Consider the following 9,578-nt stretch of genomic DNA (forward strand, 5'->3'; position numbering starts at 1 on the left):
TTCTCACCACAGGAGGACACCTGGCTTCTCCGAGTAGTCAGACTGGACTGGGAGGAAAGAATGGTCACCCTAGCCCCCGCCTTGGAAGAGCGCTGCTTGGAGCACTGTCCTCCCGGGCGGCCTTCTCAGCAACTCCACACCTGGAGGGGACAGCCTGGGGCTGTCTAGCAATGACCGTGGGCACATGTGGGTATGGGGGTGGATAGGTACATTGATTCAGGCTCATCGTGGCAGTAGTTCTGAGCTATGTCCTCAGTCTAGCTCATCAGTAATGTGATATTTTCTTTTTCTTTTCTTTTCTTTCTTTTTTTTTTTTTTTGACAGCTGGCCAGTACAGGGATCCAAACCCTTGACCTTGGTGTTACAACACTGCACTCTAACCAACGGAGCTAACCGGCCAGCCCTGCTGGTATTTTCATGTGATTTCTGTTTCTATCTCTTGATTGGTGCAGAACTCAAAGGAATGAAGGGATCTTATTACTTAGTTGTCTGTAATCCACAACATTCTCTCACAAAAACTGAGTGTTTACAAACTCAGGAAATAGACACACTTATTCCCCTGATAAATGCTCAAAGGTTTTCTATGTACAGAAACTGCTGGACGAATGAAGGGATCTTATTACTTAGTTGTCTGTAATCCACAACATTCTCTCACAAAAACTGAGGGTTTACAAACTCAGGAAATGGACACACTTATTCCCCTGATAAATGCTCAAAGGTTTTCTATGTACAGAAACTGCTGGATGATGGGACCCCTTCCCTTTGGCTTCAAGGAGCAGGGATGAGGTTGGATTTGGTCTCTCAAGCATATTCAGTTAAGTGATGCCCCTTTTACCTCCACTGATAGGATTAGGAGCAAGGAACATTCTGGAATATCAGCAGCCCTGTTAACAAGGGGGCAATGGTGTCAGCAAAGACAATCTGCAAATAATAACTGTGAGACCAAGTGCACAAACACCCCCCCTCCACACACACACACACACACGTGGGGACGGGAGAGAGCAAGAAATTAGAAAAGAAGAAAAATATAATTGAGCCATGTCTCTTAAATTGTTAGGAATGTTCCTGATATATTGTTAGGGGCAGGGGGAGGAATCAAAAAACAAATTGTACACCAATGCATTTACTTTAATTATATGTGTGTAAAAACAAACCCAAGCAGAATCTATCTATATGTAAATGTGCATTTACATCTGTTTGAATGAGCAAAGGAAAAGCTTGTAAAGTACATAGCAGGTGTTGGCACTGGCAGCTCAGGGGATGAGACTGGAGATGAGGCCAAAGGAGATCATTTGCTTTTACTTTTATATATCTTCGTGCCATTTCAGTTGTTACAATAAGCATGTATTAATTTGTTTTGTTTTGGCAGCTGGCGGGGATCCAAACCCCTGACCTTGGTGGTATTAGCACCACTAACCCAGTGGGCTAACTAGCCAGCCAGCGTATATCACTTTCATATTGAAAAACATCTCAATAAAGAAAATTACTGAGGCCACCAGAGGCTGACGAGGGGGAGGGGAGAGAGGTTAAGGTAGGTAAAACTGGTAAAGGGCCACAAAAAATGTTCATATTGTGCAATGATAAAATAAAAACAACAACCACAAAAACAGAAAATTAGATGAAAATAAAAAAGAAAATGTTAGTTTCAAATTATATGTCTCTGTGTTTTGGAGGAAGAGAGAGAGAAAGCAGAGTATAGGATGATGTGTATTATATCATCTATTTATGTCAAGAAAAAATATTCACTCACATATATGCTAGTACATGCATCAAAATACCTTTCAGTATTGTTTGAAATATTTGCCACAAGTGTGCAATTGTTTCATTTGTCAAAAAATGATTATGAATAATTTATAATACAAGGAGAAAATAGTTATGATGTATCAAACCAAAGAGCAGTAGATCAAACTGCTTACATATTAAAATTTCAATAGTGAGGGAATTGTAAGAAGAAAAGTACAAACAAAGACTAGATTGGAAAATGCCAAAATGTTAACAGTGATGGTGAAATTATTGGTGGCATTTGTTAAAATTAAAAATGTGTCCTGTGGGCATGACTTTACCTTTGATGTGTCAGGGTTGGAAAAGATTTTGCCCAATTGTGGATGCACAGTTCTAGGACCACAGCATCTACAGTATTTGGTATCTCTCCAAGGTCACAAATAATAACTACAATCTTAGGCTAGAACATTCAAGGGATAGCACGAGAAATACAATCCTGCCAGCCCAGAAAGAAAAGCAGCTGCCAGCCTTTGCCCTAATGATAGGGTCAGTACTTTTCACTCTGAGTACAAACAACGTTATTAAAGATGGAAAAGAATGCCATTGGAGTTAATAGAAGTTAGGAATATTCTATGTTAAACAGCTTTCTCTTATTAGAGTGATTCGAAATATAGACTTTGGAGTCAGGCTGCCCAGATTCAAGCTCCAGTTCTGCAGCCTGGATCAGTTGCAAGCTTCTTCACTCTGCATGTTTTAATGTTTTCACCTGCAAAATGAGAATGATAATAATAACCTATTCCCCTCATGGGATTATAAGGAGGACTCAATGAGATGTAAAAACTCTTAGAATAATGCTTTGAACAGAGCACTATGTGTTCACTATTGTTATTAATATAATTATTTCCACCTTTTAAAAATGACAATAATACTTGGTTTGTCTTCATTGCTTTAATATTTACTTCAATTCATTGAGCACTCACTGTAAGTCAGGCACCACTAAGCATTTTGCTTACCTTACATCTAACTCTTCTTTAGAGCTAACAGGTAAGTTACATACCCCATAATAAGAAAAACTGAGACTCAAGGAGATTGCTTTTCCGGGGTCCACACCTAGAAAGTGACAGGTTTCAAGTCCAAATCTGTCTGCCTCTGAAGGCTAGGCTGTATCTACCATACACTGCTACTCCTGCATTATCTAAGGTATTTGTACACATCTACACACAGAGATTCTCTTGGTCTTTACTATTTGTGAATTGACCAAGGGAGAAAACAGTTTTGGGTCCTGGTTTAGCAGTTTCTTTGGATGAATGGAGTTAGAACCTAGTCCCCCAACACCCGGTTGTGCTCTGGCAGCCCGAGCCAGCCGTGGCCCTTTCTTTCTACACGTGACTCACTGGCACATGGCTCAGAAGTGCAGGGAAGCTTCACTTTATTCAGTCCCGAAAACTTACAGATAAACTGAATTTATCTAATTGATTTATGCTCTTTAAAATGTAATGCAAGTTCTTATGGGTTAAAAGAAACAATCCATGACACACAGGCAACAAAAGAAAAAAAATAGATAAATTGGACTTCATCATATATCTGATAAGACATTAATATCCTGAATATGAAGAACTCCCAAAACTCAACAACAAAAAAACAAAACTCAATTCAAAAATGGGCAAAGGACTTTAATAGGTATTTCTCCAAAGAAGATACACAAATCACAATAAGCACATGATAGAATGCTCCACATCCCACATCGTTAGTCATCAGGGATATGAAAATCACAGCCCCAAGTTACCACTTCATACCTACCAGGATGGCTAGAAACAAACAAACAAACCAACGGGAACTAATAATTGTTGGCGAGGATGTGGAGAAATTGGAATCTTTGTGCACTGCTGGTGGGAATGTAAAATGGTGCAGCTGCTGTAGAAAATAGCTGTTTCTCAAAAAGCTAAACATAGAACTATCATATGACTCAGCAATTCTACTCCCAGGTATAAATACAAGAGTTGAAAGCAGAGACTTGATTGGATTATTTGTATTACCAGTGTTCAGAGCAGCATTCTTCACAATAGTTAGAAGGTAGGAACAACCCAAGTGTCCATCAACAGATAAATGAATACATAAAATATGCTATGAACATGGAATAGAATATTGTTCAGCCATAAAAAGGAATGAAATTTTGATATATGCTACAAAATGGATGGACCTTGAAAACATTATTTTCGTGAAATAAGTCAGATACACAAGGGTAAATATTGTATGATTCCACTTATATGAGGTACCTAGAATAGGCAGATTCATAGACAGAAAGTAGAACAGAAGTGATCAGGGGCTGCAGGGAAGGGAAAAGGGAGGGTTATTGTTTAATGGACATGGAGCTTTTATTGGGGATGATAAAAATGTTTTGGGTATAAATGGTGATAGTTTTACAACATGGGGAATGTATTTAATGCCACTAAATTGTACATTTATGAATGGTTAAAATAATAAACATTATGTAACGTAGATTTTACAACAATAAAGAATGTATTTAATGCCACTAAATTGTACATTTATGAATGGTTAAAATAATAAACATTATGTAACATAGATTTTACAACAATAAAGTTCAGTAGTATATCCCTGTCTATTAATCTTTAAAAATCTTGTATTAAAGGAAATAAATGCTCATCTTTAAAAATTAAAATGATATAAACATGTATGTACACACACATACAATTCTACTACCCAGAAGTAACCATCACCTACAGTTTATTATAGATTTCTAGATTTGTATGCCTCTACGGGCACATTATTTTCATTTAGTGGACTATAGATATCTTACAACATCAGCACTTGTAGTGCTACCTCATTCTTTTTCATGGCTGCGAGAAGCTAGGGGTCCCATGGAGAGTTAGTCATTGTGCCGGGTTGTGGAGACCACAGAGATGTCCTCCACAGGAAACGTCTCTTGGAATTTTCCCTCACAGATAAAAGTATCTTTGGTACTATTCCAACTCCTAAAGAGAACTAGCTGGGCTTGGGCCTCTCATTGTATTTCAGAACACGGTATGTGTGTCTCTTGCAGCCGTTACACCACACAGTGTTTCATTCGTGCTATAACCCCAGGGGGCCAAAGAGAAAATTCTACAGCTGATAAGCCATTTGTATCTCCTTGTATAAATGCACAGAAAATGAAGACTACATAAATAAATGAATATATGTAAATACTGGGCATGTAGATAGTTGTTTTTCCTATATATATTTACAGGTACTACATTTATTTATTTGGAATGCCTGAATCTTCATCTATCAAGCTCTACCCAGGTAAAGTCCTTCATGACCATGTCCTCCACAAGATGTCCCCTAGTCATTTCCAGATCCCACAGACACCCTTCTCTTTGGAATTCTTAAATCTTCTAAATAATTTCCAATTATAGGCTAACTTGCATTGTTATAAGTGTTTCACATGTGCTTATGCCTCTCATCTTGATAAATTTCCTGCTGATAACCGGTGTAAAGGGTTAAACCTCCTTTGAATCTACTCTCCCTCTCCCCCGCCCCCCAAAAAGCTGAGCATGCTATGAAACCTAAGAAAGAACCATAGGCTCGCAGAATTTCAGTGTTAGCAGGGACTTGCCATCTGTGAAGCGACTCTTCATTGATGAGGAACATGACCCGGCATCAGCTATTAGGAAGACCTAAACTATGCTCATAGCCAATAAGCACGTGTGTGCGCAAACACACCACACACACACACGCACACGTACACGCACACACACACACGCACACACATTCTTAATATACCTACCTTCCCAGGTCCACTCTGAAATCAAGTAGGCACTGTCTACTATGACTGAATTCCACACCCTCAGAACCCTGAAGCAATCGCTGATCAGCCAAAGAGTAACCTACGAGTTCTTTCTCCTTCTGCCTAACATAGGGCTCATGAGATTGCGCGTGCGTCCTTTTGTGCTGTCTTTGCCTTAGGAACACAGACAGCAAGTTTGCACTGACCCTAAAGACTCTGCCAGTAAACCATGGAGACTAGTTTCCAGTTCTACCTGCAAAGCACTGTGTTAAAGTGTTACTTAACCCTATTAGTCACATTTAGGGGAACACTTTAATGGATAGTTTTATATCTTTTATGTCAACCTACCTCCTTCAAAAAACATAAATAGCGCTAAACATTCAGCCCAGGATAAAGTTTCACCATTGTATAAAAAAAGAGCTGTTGGCTGGGGGCAAGGGGAAGGTGGACACAGACACCAGAAATCGGGCCCACATCTTAGCTTCTTCCTCCGTTAATGAACACAAACAGAACCAGGAAATTAGATCCCACGTGTACTGTGACTTTGGAGTAAGTCAAACCTGTGCTTTCCACGTTTCATTTGTAAACACACCAATAAGAAGGAATTGGATTCGGCTGGTCACCCACAAACTTCTCGAGTCCCAAGGGCTGACTGATGGTCCAAAGTGGCATAGGCAAGTGGGGAGGGACTTTGCAACTTTGAGTCTGGTGGCTGGGCAATGGCTTCAGAATTCTGCTGCAATTAATCTCTTTAAAATCTTCTTTTCCTCTGATGTGCATAAAGGAGACAATAAACTGATCAGCTATCATGTGTTATTTATCTCTGTACCCCGTTACTAGCAAAGAACTTGATGTGCAGTAAGTGCTCAAAAGATATGTATTGAGAATGGATTTGAAAGTGAGCAGAGCAGACAGTAGGCAGGCTCCTGCCCCTGACAGTCACCATCCCTTTCAAAACAACACCTTCCTGCTCTCCACGAGTAATCATCACCCTCTTCCCTGTTTCATATCTTCTTTAGATGAGCAGGTTGGCCCTGACTATAGAACAATCCCCAAACCGACTCTCCCCCTGTATGGAAAAGTGACATTTGTTTACAGATGAGGCCAGATTACACAGTGTTCCCCACCTTCCCAAAATAGCATGCATCATAATGCAGCCTGAATATAGATAGTAAAATGAGCACTGATGTTCTGCCTGAAGGCCTTACACAAGCTGCAGGAAGAATATTAATTATGGTTCTATTTGTTTTCATAGCCGAGGGGGAAGCCCAGCAACAGACACCAGCACATCTTCAATCTCGCTGTCGTTTCCTGTCTGGGGGAGGGAGGGAGGCTGACTCTCTCCTTCCACGATTCTCTAATTCAATCATGTCTTTTCAATTCGAGCTGCTATGAGCCAGCAGAAAGTACACAGGAATCTGAAACACAATGAGGGAAGTCTTTTTCCCAATGAAAGGTGGCATTTTTGTAATATAAATACAACAAAACCTTAAAACATTTCTGTAATGATTTGCTTCTACATCTGTTCAAACACAGGATATTTCTCCTTTCACGATGGTTCATTATAATGACTATCAGAATATTTTGCCTCTCTGTCAATTTCTATTTCTCAGACTAAGTTTACCTATGGCCCAAATTTCATACATTTATTGAATTTGTAGAATTTTTAAGAAACCCATCACATGTGCTAGAGAAATAATAACACCACCAATTACCAAGTATCTTTTTAATTACAGACCACTGACCTAAAAGTTAATGCCTAGATCTTTCTATAAACATTCTAGGTATTAATAGTCTTATGTTCCAATGAATGTCCAAAGAATGAAATAGCAGCCGTACTTATGATTTATTTTTCGGCATTTACTGAAATCGATTTTACCATAAATTAAGTGAAATTTAGAAAAGGAAATGTTAAGTTTAAAAAAGGAACAAGTATTTATCACCCAACCTAGAATCTGCTATATTTGGACTTAGAGAAAGAAATGAGCAATTGCTCATTTTTCTAGCAAATTTGGAAACCTTTTCTTAAACTAATCTTTAGACAAGAGGAAGGATTTTCTGATTATACTTTGGCAGGCAGTCATCTTGGACAAGATAAGCCTTACAAGTACTTTATTGACCTAGCTTTTAAAACACTCTGCATGAACCATTCCCACTATTACAGTTCTTTTAAAAGAACATAATAATAGGCTTAATGCATTAAGAAACAATAAGGATTATACAAGCTAGTCAATCAAAAAGTACAAATGGGCCTTGCCAAATGGCAATGGTTGACCTAGATTTTTAATGTACGTGATTGATCTTACACAGCTATGCTTAGGGCGAACCAGAGCTGTCTTTGGTGATTCAGGACCACACAACATCCTCACCCAGAGTGTCTCATCTTACATGTTGCTTAGCACCATGGTCCATGTGGGTGGTGAAATATAAACTGTCACCACTGGAAAAAACTCACTGCATTTCATAACACCCAGCAATGTCAGCTCTGCCACTGCACTTCCAAGTATCCCTTCATTGCCTATCTCCACACAAGGGCAGGACTAGGGTGTGGCAAGTGTGGCACATGCCTTGGGAACAAAATTTGAGGACACAAAAAAACTCAGCTATCAAGATAAATAACATTTTAATGCATTATTTTAAAAAATAAAATTTTTTGCAAAAATTCCATGGTGAATGAAATATCAAAACTTTCAATGACAAAATCCAACTTGTACTGGCACAGCCTTGCCTCACCTGCTCTATCCTAATCTTGGCCCTGGTTCCAATAAAACTTTATTTATAAAAACAGGCTGCCCACCTATGGGCTGTGGTTTGCCAATTTTTTTTTTTTTTTTCTTAAATCTTTGGTAGAATTCACCAGTAAAACCATTTAAGCCTGATTCTTTCTGTTTTGAAAGTTTTTAATTATTGATCCAATTTGTGTAATAGGTGTAGGTCTATTTGGTTTATCTATTTCTCCTTGTGCATTTTGGTAGATTGTGTTTTTCAAGGAGTTGGGCCCATTTTATTTAGGTTATTATATTTTTTGAGCATAGAGTTATTCATAGTATTCCATTCTTATTCTTTCAATGTCCGTGGGATCTGTAGTGATGTCCCCCTCTTTCATTTCTTTTTTTATTGGCAGCTGGCCAGTACAGGAATTGAACCCTGGACCTTGGTGTTATCAGCACCACTCTCTAACCAACTGAGCTAACCAGCCAGCCTTACTTTAATTTCTGATATTAGTAACTTGTGTCTTCCCTCTTTTTTCTTAGTTAGCCCAGCTAGAGGTTTATGCATTTTATTGATCTTTTTTAAAAAATCAGCTTTTGGTTTTGTTGATTTTTAAAACTGATTTCCCATTTTCAGTTTCATTGATCTCTAATTTTTGTTATTTCTTTTTTTCCTCTTCTTTCTTTTAGTTGCCTAATGTGGACACTTACATTACTGATATTAGGTCTTTCTTCTTTTCAAATATAGGATTCAATTCTATAAATTTTCTTTTTTTTTTTTTTTTTTTTCTTTTTGTCTTTTTTCGTGTCCGGCAACAGATCGCAACCCTCAGTGTCGCGCCGTATGGTTTTCTTTTTGTCTTTTTTCGTGTCTGGCAACAGATCGCAACCCTCAGTGTCGCGCCCGTATGGGACCGGGACCGGCAATGGGATCGCAACCCTTGGTGTTGCTCCCACACCTCGCTCAGCCAGTGAGCGGGAACCGGTCTGTACGTGGGATCCGAACCCTCGGCGGGAGTGCTGCCGTGCTCCCAAGTGGTGCACTGTAGCAGTGCGCCACCGGGCCGGCCCATATAAATTTTCTTCTAAGTACTGCTTTTGCTGCATCCTACAAATTGTAATGAGTTGTATTTTCATACACTTCTATGTGTTAGTCTGTTTAAAAAAAAAACCATATCTACATTATCAACTCCAAATACAGACCAATAAATAGTTCTTTTTGGAGATTCTTTAAGGTTAGAAAAGACATAATGGGGAGGAAAAGTAATGGGCAAATAGCAAGGAGTGTCCTACGCTGACTTTCTGCGAACTAATTATTGTGAACAGTAATGCACACAACCTTCTAATACTTAGAGCACATG

The 9,578-nt window shown here is 38.9% G+C and overlaps 1 non-coding gene across 1 annotated transcript; it reads right to left on the minus strand.

Moving 5' to 3' along the window:
• Window positions 1-8,631: 8,631 nt before the first annotated feature.
• On the minus strand, window positions 8,632-8,705 carry TRNAI-GAU. Its single transcript has one exon. It is a non-coding gene; the product is annotated as a tRNA-Ile (tRNA).
• Window positions 8,706-9,578: the final 873 nt, after the last annotated feature.

The sequence above is a fragment of the Galeopterus variegatus genome, unplaced genomic scaffold, assembly GCF_000696425.1.
Source record: "Galeopterus variegatus unplaced genomic scaffold, G_variegatus-3.0.2 Scaffold1005, whole genome shotgun sequence".
NCBI lineage: Eukaryota > Metazoa > Chordata > Mammalia > Dermoptera > Cynocephalidae > Galeopterus > Galeopterus variegatus.